The sequence below is a fragment of the Dermochelys coriacea genome, chromosome 21 (assembly GCF_009764565.3).
Source record: "Dermochelys coriacea isolate rDerCor1 chromosome 21, rDerCor1.pri.v4, whole genome shotgun sequence".
NCBI lineage: Eukaryota > Metazoa > Chordata > Testudines > Dermochelyidae > Dermochelys > Dermochelys coriacea.
Window position 1 is genome coordinate 7561811 of NC_050088.1, and position 11070 is coordinate 7572880.

The following is an 11070-nucleotide window of genomic DNA, read 5'->3' on the forward strand; positions in this document are numbered from 1 at the left end:
CGACCCATCACTCTCACAGATCTTGGGAGACAGACCAGTCCTTGCTTACAGACAGCCCCCCAATCTGAAGCAAATACTCACCAGCAACCACACACCACACAACAGAACCACTAACCCAGGAACCTATCCTTGCAACAAAGCCCGTTGCCAACTCTGTCCACATATCTATTCAGGGGATACCATCATAGGGCCTAATCACATCAGCCACACTATCAGAGGCTCGTTCACCTGCGCATCTACCAATGTGATATATGCCATCATGTGCCAGCAATGCCCCTCTGCCATGTACATTGGCCAAACTGGACAGTCTCTACGTAAAAGAATGAATGGACATAAATCAGACGTAAAGAATTATAACATTCAAAAACCAGTTGGAGAACACTTCAATCTCTCTGGTCACTCGATCACAGATCTTAGAGTGGCTATACTTCAACAAAAAAGCTTCAAAAACAGACTCCAACGAGAGACTGCTGAATTGGAATTAATTTGCAAACTGGATACAATTAACTTAGGCTTGAATAGAGACTGGGAATGGATGAGTCATTACACAAAGTAAAACTATTTCCCCATGGTATTTCTCCCTCCCACCCCGCCCCCCACTGTTCCTCTGATATTCTTAAAAAGAAAAGGAGTACTTGTGGCACCTTAGAGACTAACAAATTTATTAGAGCATAAGCTTTCGTGAGCTACAGCTCACTTCATCGGATGAAGTGAGCTGTAGCTCACGAAAGCTTATGCTCTAATAAATTTGTTAGTCTCTAAGGTGCCACAAGTACTCCTTTTCTTTTTGCGAATACAGACTAACACAGCTGCTACTCTGAAATCTGATATTCTTTTTAACTGCTGGAATTAGCCTGCCTTGCTTGTCACCATGAAAGGTTTTCCTCCTTTCCCCCCCCTGCTGCTGGTGATGGCTTATCTTAAGTGATCACTCTCCTTACAGTGTGTATGATAAACCCATTGTTTCATGTTCTCTGTGTGTGTGTGTATATAAATCTCTCCTCTGTTTTTTCCACCAAATGCATCCGATGAAGTGAGCTGTAGCTCACGAAAGCTTATGCTCTAATAAATTTGTTAGTCTCTAAGGTGCCACCGGTACTCCTTTTCTTTTTGCGAAAACAATCATTATAACAGTTAGCCTTGGTTAAAGAGACATTATACAGGACTAGAGTCATCAGATCTTGCTGTTTAGCCATAATACAGAGTGAGCCTCATTACAACATCTAAGGGGCAGAAACTTCGGAGCACACCTCCTCTAAAAGCGCTTCCTATTGGCGCCTCTTCCTGTGGGCTGATGTTCTTCTGCCAAAGATGCATCCTCCTTATCTGATAAAATCTTGGGTGATGGGGGAAGAAAGAGCATCGAGTTCACAAGGAGAAGGTCTCCTTCACCAGGTCTTTTCTCTGCGAGCCACAAAACCTCTTGAGACTCAGAGGTTAAGAGTAGCACAAGCCCCTGACCCTCTGGCACCACATAAATTGCCTGGTACCAACCTCTCAGCACTGAAGCTTCTGGTACCAATATGTCTGGTGCTGTCTACCCTACCACCAATGCCAGCTGCTTATTTGCAGTGGAGAAGGTGCCTTTTCCAGTACTAATGGCTGCTCCAACCTCGGTACTGAGGACATGAGTGCCATCAACCACAGCACATTTGGAAGGTGTTCCCAGCACACCAGCTGGTACAGCTCCTCTTAGGGGGGACTATGCATCCTTCTCCTGTGAGGACAGTAGGTTGGTATCATCTGTGTGCTCCCTGGGGTCAGGTATCCAGGCCAATTTACAGGGGAAGTCAAGAGCTGAGTTTCATTAGCCTAGATATAGAAGCTCAAAGAGGGACACTTCTCCCTGGTATTCCTCCCTCCTGCGTTTGACCGCTCTCCTCTCATGCCTATCAATATCCCTGGCCTTAGTGGGTCCAGTGGGAGATGCACCATGCCAGAAGACGAGTGTCTGCTTCCCAGGCCTGGGCAAGATCCTCTTCCTAACCTCAGAAGGGAGCTTTGCGACCAGCTCAGTGTGCTCCAACAGAGCAGATGATTCAGAGTTCTGATGAAGAATCCCAAGTAGAGGACCTTCCTGCCCTGGCTCACAGCCTGGATGAGGCTGTGGTCCCCGAGTCATCTACATCCACCCCAAATGACTACAGACCATTCCAGGACTTGTTATGCAGAATGGCTAACATGCTGGAGATTCCCGCTGATGAGTCTAGGAAGAATCACACAAGCTCCTGGACATCCTTCATGTCATGATACCAGGTTGTCTTGCAATGCACACCGATGAGAGGCTGACGTGCCACTCTGGCAACAGCATTGGCACATTGTTTCCGGATGCTGTTCCATCTGTCTGTGTCTGTCTGTTCTCTCGTCTTATATTTAGATTGTAAACTCTTTGGGGGCATGGGCTGTCTTTTTCTTCTCTGCTGGTACAGCTGTCACACTCCCCAGGGATCTCCAGTGTTGTGAGGCACCCTCTGCACCACCTGCCCTTAGTGCAAGGAAGTCCTGTGTGTGCCTGCTGTCAATCATCCCCCTGAAACCCCCAGCCTCTGGTGACCCAAGCACTGTCCTCCAGGCCCCCCGGGCCTTGTTCTCTCTCTGTAGGTTAACCATAGGCACACACTAACGCCCAAGTCCTTGGAGTGCCCTTTTGAATGCCTGGCCCCTGTTCTACTCAACTGTCACAGAATAACCAGGCCTGCTGTTCCCAAAGAACCAGCACACACCAGCTTGTCAAGCACCACTCCGGATCAATATTTTGCTGAACCCCACATCACTCCGATAATATTTATAATGAAGGCAAGAATAAAGTGAGCTGTAGCTCACGAAAGCTTATGCTCTAATAAATTTGTTATTCTCTAAGGTGCCACAAGTACTCCTTTTCTTTTTAAGAATAAGTTTATTACCAAAGAGCGGACATTCAAGTGGTAGTGAGTAAGAATATTGGAAACAAATGGTTACGTGTAAAACAAAATCATACCACACTTCCTAGAAACTAAACTTCACTAACAAGTTCCCTTCCTGTCTAACAAAGTATCTCACCCGAAGTTCTCTCTGGCCTGGTTGAGACTCCTCTTTCATGAAGCAAATTCATAGTCCATTTACTTCCTAGGTGAAGGATGACAGGGCGTCTTCCTTCTCCCCAAAAAAACCCTTTGATGTGCATGTCAAGATAGTCTCTCCGGGTTCCCACTCTTTAGTTCCTCTGGTTTCTTTTCTTTCTCTGAAGTTTTTACAGTCCTTCATTAGCATTCAGTTCAGACTGGTGAGAGGAGACCCATTGTGAACTGGACAATACTTAATTTACATGTAAACAGACAGATAAACATTTCTTGGGTGAAAGAAAACCTTTCACCTTTCTTGGGGCCCTGTCCCTAGACACCAACCTTCAGAACAGAATTTTTGGTGTACATACTTAACCCCTTACACAGCAGCCGTATGTGCGTTTCACAATGATATTTATGACCAGCGTGGTCCAGGCTTATTAGAGACCTCACATAACATTCTTTTTGTGAATGAGAATGTAAATACCAGACGCAGGAGATCCCCGTAACCTCAAGGCATCCCCTCTGTGCCTCTTAGGAGGATCCTGGGTCACAACAGTGCCTCGCACAATAGGGTCTTGGTTCACGATGAAGTGCTACGGAAATATAAACAATAAGAATAAAATCAGTGAAATCAGTGGAGTTATGCCAATATACATCTGCACTGAAATACAGCCCATTGTCCAGCAGACTTCCTTCTCGGGGAGGAAAATAATCAGCGTACCTGTGGCCCAGGGCTGAAGGTCAGGAGATCTCGGTTCTATTCATTGCTCTGCTATAGACTTTTTGGGGCCAGACACTTCACCGCTTTGGGTTCCAGCTACATCTGAGGAATACTAGATTCGCTGATGCTGTTACGGTGCTTTGAGATCTTCCGACAGACAGTGTAAAATAGGACCAAAAGAAGCCAATATTGTTTCTCACCCTAGACTTCGGCCAGGACACAACACCTCCAGCCTACTAAAGGCTCCCCCAAGATCTTTGAAGGTCACAAGTTCAAAGCTTCTCCTTACCGGTAAGGGATTGTTTGTGCTTGCCTCTCCATGGATTCATAGCCCGGCATGTGGCAAGATTTCTCATTTGCTGAAGGATGACCAGGAGAAAGGAACGGGCTGTGGTTATGTTTCAGAAACCTCTTGCAAGCAAACGTGCTGCATCGCAGATTCCACCTCTGAGTCCGCTTACAGCTTTTAGCCAGTCATGTGGAAAAACCTGGGACCATTTTTATAATTTCACTGCTGTCATGTTATTCTGGAACCATGTTCCATCTTAATTAGGAGAAAAATCGGTTTCAGATTTGCATGCAGCAAAAGAAAAGAAAAGAAAAGAAAAGAAGGGCTGCATTTGTGCTGATGAGAATTGAATATTAATACACAATAACAATTGTGCACGCAGCACTGAGGCAATGGAAACTGACACAGAATACAGAACTCAGAGGAGGCAAAGCAAACAGGGCTGCTTCTTGAAAGCACTTCACAATTGATTGGCTTTGGCTCTGTCAAGTGAGGGATAAGAGGTATCTGGGTAGAACCATCTGACCTCACGGCTCTTCTAGCCTGGCACCCTGGCCTTTCCAGAGACCCGGTTCAGCGCTAATGGGGACAAGGGCCAGAGTCAATCCAATATGCAGATGAGCTTTATCTGAAAGGGACAACCATTTAATTAAGGTACTGTTCTCACTGCATAGGCTATCACTGCCATAAAAATCCCTCTGCCCAGCCCTCTGTGTTATCCCTTCAAGGGTGTGCATTAGGCTGACTGCCCCAGCCTTGCAATTCCCTAGCGTGCCTGTAACACACCCTGCATCTACAATTGTACAAGCATTCTTCATGCCCGGCTTGGTTTCCAAAGGTGAGAGCACTCGCCTCTCCAGGAAATGAAGCTTACCTGCTATTGGGATTGCACCTGTGCTGAGCAGGGCAAAGTGCCATGTTTCCACCACCATGCCATCCTGCACCCCCTGGGAGAGCAGGAGTGTCACACAGAGGTTGGCCCTTTAAGGGGAGTTGAGTCCAGCCCCACCTGTGACTAACCAGTTGCTGTCCAGCTAAGGCTAGGGATGGCTTGAAGATCATGTGGTCCCCATAAAAGCCAGCAACTAGCTCAGTTTCCAGTGAGAGCTGTAGGGAGCAACCCAGGAAGGTTTCTGCCGGAGACTGTCGGGCAGGGAAAAGAGAACTCAGTTTATATGTGATTTCCAGATAGATGGTTTATAATGGATAATCTTGCAGGGAGCAGCAGGCTAAGGAAGGAGAAGAGATCAGAGAGATTTGTCTTGGCTCCCAGGCAGACAGCCTGTGGAATGTCATCCTGGAGAGCAGTGGTTTTCAACCTGTGGTCATTGTACCCTTGGAGGTCGCAGACTAGGTCTAAGACTTCCAAAGGGGTCTGCACCTCCATTTGAAATTTTTTAGCAGTCTGCAAATGAAAAAAGGTTGAAAAGCGCCACTGTAGGAATTAGACAGGCACCTACAGAGGGATCTGGGATCAGAGGGAAAGGAGACAATTGAAATGCTGAACGAGCATTAAATAATTTTATTCTGAAGAAATAAAACTTGGGTCCTGAAGAAAGGGGACAGGAATCCTGTTCCTGGAGAGTGTTCTTTAGTGCATGGGCCGGTGCGTTAGCCCACTGGCTGACAAGGGAGTGCTGCAGGTCAAGATTAAGGGGCATTGATAGAGCTGGGGGGGAATCCTTGAACTGGAATAGCAAAGTTGGGACCTGAGTTATCGTGGCACAGATGTGAGCAGGAGAGGCTGGGGTGGCGAAGTTGCAATGGCAGGAAGTGTAGTCAGGCAGGAGTGAGGTGTATCAGCAGAACTGTGCATAGTGTATGCACTCAGCTCTGCTGTCATGAGTTCCCACTCCAAATATCTGTCCACGAAAAGAGCAAGGTTGGGCATAAAAAGATTAAGAAAAAGCAAAGGCTAAAATAAACAAAAGCCCTCTGCCCTAGTGGGATCTGAGCTGTTACATGCGTAGGGAGAACTATAAGGTCCTACATAATACCTCCAGGAAGCTGGTGAGTTTCAGCACGAATACTAAACAGCTTTGATCTTCACCAATCTTTTCTAAATCTTGAGCAGTGTCTTGTAAATCTTTAATTACAAGAAAATTGCAACCTTAACAGTGAACACACAAACTGCGTTGATAAATATTTAAAATTGCTACAGCGCCAGATCTGAGGGGATTAAGAAAAGATATATTGGAGTGACAGTTATTAAACACTAAATCCCAGTAAATGTTACAGAGTGGATAAATAATGTAGATCTCTGACAGCCATTCCACTGCTGACAAACTAGGAGAGACATCTGCTGTGGGGGAAAGAGAGGGGGTTTGGCGTTTGCTAAATGATTGGCACCTTGCAAAAAACCAAAACCCTGGGGTATCGGGGAGAATAAAGAGGAATAAAAGTGTATTCATCCCTGAACAGAATCATACCATTTTGTAGGTTCAGATAAGGAGCTGCACGTTTAAGTGTCTCTTAATCCCTTGGGTATGCAAAGCTAGGCTGGAAATCTAGCAAGATCTTCTTCTGGAAAAGATTTCTAGGACTCTGGTGGCCTAAGGCCAAATGGGGTCTGGATCTATGAGGCGACCTGTAATTATTACCTACCAAGAGAAGCTATCTGTTACTAGCGGGCTTGCTAATCTACTGTGCACAGGCAGAATGAGATCTGACAGCTGGAAGATGAAGCTGGCAAAGTTCAAACTGGAAATAAAATATTTTTATCAGCGAGGGTAATTAACCATTGGAACAGCTTCCCAAGGGTCATGGTGAATTCTCCCTCACTTGAAATCTCTACATCAAGAGCATGTGTCTTTCTAAGGCAGATGTTCTAGCTCACCTCTGAGTTATTGGGCTGGATGCAGGGATCACAGTGGGAGGTTCCCTAGTTGGGGTTATGTGGGAGGTCAGAGTAGATCATCATAATTGTCTCTTCTGGCCTTAAAAATCTAAGAATCTATTAGGGAAATCTTCTTCCCAACTTCCTTGAGCCTCTCCCTTTCTCAGTTTCCCTGATCCTGCTTCCCCGCTCACAGCCCTTGTGGAGTGTTGTTGGGTTTCTCAGTGACCTAAGACCCGTGGGCCCAAATCGTAAAGATCCTGCATTGCTCCGCATCGGCTGCCACTTGGGGTGGGTAGTGCCATCGGAACAGGGATCGTCTCATGAATATATGAGCGTACAGCGCCTAGCACAATGGGCCCATGACCTCCTGGTGCTACTGCAATATATATAAACAATCATAATAACAGCCCTTCCTGGGGATGGGATTTTAGGGTTTCCAGTTGCATTTGGAACCTGGAAGTGCAGAGGCTTCTGTAAACATGAAAAATAACCCAGAAAAACAGGTCAGCAAGATCCGAAGCATTCTGGCATTTGAGGTTTGGCCCTACAGGAAGAGCATGTAGGTGGGGAGTGGCAGTTCTTCTGTAACAACTCTCCCATCTATAATTAACCCATTCACTAGGCTAACAGAGAAGGACTGGAATGTGCCCCAAGCAGTTTCGAGGAAACACTGACCCCTTTTTCAGTTTTTCAAGTGTATTTAGCACTGATGAAAGATTCCACTCTAATGGATCCCTGCAGGGTCAAACACACACCCACACCCACCTCTCAGCAAACAAGAAGGAAGGGAAGGGGGAGGGCTATGAAAGAACAAAGCTCAACTCATTACAGGGGGCAAAGAATACAAAACCAGGCAAATCAAAGGGCCATGGTAGGGAACAGGATTGCCTGCCTTGTCCTCAACCTGCTCATAAGGTTTGCAGCTCTGCACTGAGACAATAAATATTATCAACACTCATGCTTCAGGGCTTCCGCCACATATCTGCAGGGGTGAGGCAGGAATTTTTTCTTCCAATGCAGTTGGCCAGATGTGTTTACGAGTGGCGGGGGTCTTCCTCTGAAGCATCAGAGGTTGGCCGCAGCTGGAGATGGGGCACTGGGCAGAGTGGCCCAGCGCTCTGAGGTGGCTGGGAGAATCCTCTTTCTAGATGTCTGGCTAGTGTGTCTTGCTCGCATCTGGGCATATCCCACCTAATCAATTCCCTGCCATTCTAGGACCCTAAGGCATTGGCGGCACCTTGGTCCCGCCTGTTCTCTGCCTGTGGCACATCATGGTGTAGTCTGTGGCCTGGAATGCTTTAGTCTAACTGAACTCATTCCGCTCAATGTAAGGGTAACCGGGGGACATGTAATGGCCTGTGTCATACAGGATGTCAGACGAGGGGACCTCATGGACCCTTCTGGCCTTAAAGCCTATGGAAAGACAATCGGAAGGGGACAGCTGGCAGACAGCCCTGGACAAAGCCCCCTGTTCCAAAAAGAATCTAGGGAATTACTGGATGTTACCCAGACAAATTCTGCCCAGTCACATGGTTTTAGGGGGGAAAGGAAATAGGCCCCACAGCCACAGAGAAACCCTTCTCCCACCTCTCCATCAAGCTTCCTCCTCTGGCGAAAGCTTCCAGCCTGACAGCCCTGGAGACTGAAGGCCTCTGTATCCACAGAGCAGACACGGCATGGGCACCCGCAGGACAAACTGTGCCCTGCCACCTTGTGCTTCAGCCCTCCCCTAGGAGAGCCACCTCTACGGCTGAGGGGGAGGTCTGTCTCTGCAGCCCATTTGGTCACTGTTGAGCCTGCCAGCAGGGTGGGGTGATTAGTGCTAATTGGAAAGGTCTTCATGGGACACCTGTCCACTACAGCTGGACTGGGGGCCCCAGTTTTTTTCTGGAAGGGGCAACTGAAGATCTATCAGACAGTAACAACTTTTGGTCTTTGTCGACCTGGACTGAATTCAAACCAGCCACCTAGAGGTGAAAGGCTCCATTCACACCCTCTGCTGGTGTGTGGAGGCCCCCCGACTCCCCCGGAGCAGTGAGAGTTTGGAGTTCACATTCCCCTGAAATGCACAGGACAGCTCACCCCTCTAGGAGCTGCTGTTTCAGTCTCAGGCATTGGTTACACTCGGGTACATTTTCAAGCTTTTCTTCCTGACTATGAGGGCTGAAATTTTTTTTTTTTTTTTAAATGAAAGCTGAGATTCTCATCTCATCACATGACTCCACGAACTGGGGCCCTAGGCACAGGACTATAATGACTATACCTTTAATGCAGCACTGACTTAATCTGTGACCAAAACCCCTTCCATGCATCCAGCACCCTCTGCTTCACTCCACAGCAAAAGGAGACAATGGGTCGTATTTAGGTTACTAGCTTGGATGTTTTATAATTTGGATCAGGACACCAGTAAACACAATTTCGCTGCCATTTCCACTTTTTCCTGGCTCAGCGGGGCACCATACCAGCCTTCCCAACAGGTTCTTAAATTAAATGTTGCACTAGCAGATTGGAAGGTGGTTTGCAATCCAAACACTCAGAGCGAGCTTTGCTTTGTTTTGTTTTTTTTTATCCACAGGGATGCCTGGTGGCTATAGAATCGTCTTCGCATTGAAATTTGGAAAGCGAAATCTGTTATAGTTCTTAAATCACAATGACAAAGGCACGGGGTGGGGAGGGAAGGTTTAAGCTGGATGTTGCTTGTTACTGGTTTTTAAACTGCAAGACGCCTGGGGACTCTTTGTGGAAGATGCTGTCCTGCTGTATTGAGCTTCTGCTATTGTGTCTGGTGTCAGGAGATGACAAAAATGTGGCAGGTTTCAAAAATTGAGGTTTTTGTTGCAACTTGGACAAAAATAATCAAATGTTTACAAGCCCAGACCAGGGACGTCAGCACCCTGAATTTCTTCTTTTGAAAATCTAGTGTTTCCATTGTGTCAGTTTTACCCACGGGGGCCCCAAAGTCTTCCCTTTAACCAAAGGGTGTGAGTTTTTTGGAGCACAGACTGTCTTTTATTGTGTGCTTGGCCTTGTACAGTGCCTAGCACCTTGGTTTGAAACCTCCAGTAGTATCGAGCCCCCAAGGCTGGCACTGGGACATTGGGACCAGTACTGATTCAGAGGGAAGATACCCCCTACTGACTCATTCACACCAGTTCTAATCTATCGTATTGGTTCTCAGCTGAGCAATCCATCGCTTATTACTAAATTATTATTTATTTATAGTGTTATTAATTATGATTAATTAACGCAAGAAAGAGATGAGAATGCATATAACCACTCGACAGCCAGCTCCCTTGCTGTTCATCATCAGGACTTGTTTTCATTTGTATATTAACATTTCTCATCACCAGAGCAGTCTCAGTTGAATTCCATTACTGTACTTCTTAGCTCCAAACCACCGCCTCCTTACAGGTTTCCCCCACTTCTCTCTCCCCCTCTCCCCTCCTTTTTCTTTAAGTTTTGAGGTCGTTGACTAGATTTCCATTGCCAAATTCCCAGCTAGCATTAAAGATTCATTAGTTCACTTAAGGCAACTATCAAAAAGTTAATTATTCCCAACAGTCCAGGCTGCAGTCACATGGAGAAAAGATGCCATAAGCAAAAATTACCCCAGCTCCCTACCTAATAAAATACTGATCCAATAAAAAGTCCAAAAAGTTTGCTAATTATAAATATTAAGGCGAGGACCTGGAGAGTTTGTGGTTTTGTGTAAAGCTGCTTCATTGCTATTCTTTCTCACAGGGACCGGGCCCATGCACCAATGCATGAGATGATCAAATTCTCACACAAGAAATCAGGGCCACATTCAGGAGTCGAACCCAGGCCCGCTGGTGGTTTATACTGCAGTAGTGGCCTCAGGGCCCAGCTGAGACCAGAGCCCTGTCATGCTGTGGGCTCTGCATACGCACCGTGAACTCCTGCCATAAGAGCTTATCATTCTAGACAGACAAGACGCACAAAGGAAGCCATAGTCTCATCAGACAGAGAAGTTAAGCAGCACAACCCAACCAGTTTGAAGGAGCTTGCTCAGTTTATGAATGGGATTCTATGACAGGGCTGCCTGTGATTCAGGGAGTCCCTTCCAGTCTTGTGCCTTCCTCAAGGGGAAGGCTTTTTTTTTTTTTTTTTTTTTTTTGGAGGAGCCAGGAATTAAATTCAGCTCTCCTGAGCCCCAGAC

At 46.5% G+C, this 11070-nt stretch overlaps 1 long non-coding RNA gene across 1 annotated transcript; it reads left to right on the forward strand.

The window, feature by feature from the left end:
* Window positions 1-2187: 2187 nt before the first annotated feature.
* On the forward strand, window positions 2188-4376 carry LOC122457124. Its single transcript, XR_006276474.1, has 2 exons — window positions 2188-2586; window positions 4097-4376. It is a non-coding gene; the product is annotated as an uncharacterized LOC122457124 (long non-coding RNA).
* The last annotated feature ends 6694 nt before the right edge of the window (window positions 4377-11070 follow it).